Genomic DNA, 703 nt, shown 5'->3' with positions numbered 1-703 from the left:
TCAGTCATATTACATACATTTCAAGCACTTAGTAGCCACATATGGCTATTGGCTACCATACTGGACAACACAGATTATAGAACATTTTTATCATCTCACAAAGTTCCATTGGACAGCGCTGCTCTAGAACCAAGAAAGAGAAAAGCACATCTTTACTCACTGCAACAGTTCATACTACACCTTGAACATGGTTTTGCAATAAATATTTGTTAAATTATACCACCTCATGTTTCTGTACAAGTTGTATTAAAAATGGCAAACATCTCCTTAATTTTGTCAAATTAGAATTTAAAAAGTGATAGATCATGCTCATTTTCCAATTCTTTGTTGAAAGACAAGAAAATAAGACTGTCACTCACAGCCTAAAGTGAATTAAACCTTAATCAAGGATCGTGATAAGTAAAAGCATGGTGATCAACATTAACTCATTCTTGACAATGACTCCATAAAGGAAAATGTCATTCTGTTTTACTTAAAATTAAAAGTTAACTCCAAAGGTTTCTGTAATAATCCCTCCAAAATATTGGTATTAATAGTATGGTGTAGTAGTTAAGAACAGAAATTTTATGGAATTACACAAATCTAATATCTAATGCTGGCTTAATCACTTACTAGCTGCCCAACTTTAGGCAAATAAGCCTGTCTAATTTTAAGCTTCCTAGTCTGCTGAATAGAAGAATAACAATTACCTCTCATCATCATT

General features: G+C 32.4%; 1 protein-coding gene across 1 annotated transcript in view; it reads right to left on the bottom strand.

Annotated features, from left to right (window-relative positions):
• Window positions 1–703, bottom strand: part of DYNC2H1 (dynein, cytoplasmic 2, heavy chain 1) — a 522,114-nt gene that overhangs the window by 361,437 nt on the left and 159,974 nt on the right. The window lies entirely within an intron of this gene.

Source organism: Propithecus coquereli, unplaced genomic scaffold, assembly GCF_000956105.1.
Source record: "Propithecus coquereli isolate 6110/MARCELLA unplaced genomic scaffold, Pcoq_1.0 Scaffold6, whole genome shotgun sequence".
Classification (NCBI taxonomy): Eukaryota; Metazoa; Chordata; class Mammalia; order Primates; family Indriidae; genus Propithecus; species Propithecus coquereli.
The sequence above is the reverse complement of the archived record's forward strand: the minus strand, read 5'-3'. Positions and strand labels throughout refer to the sequence as shown.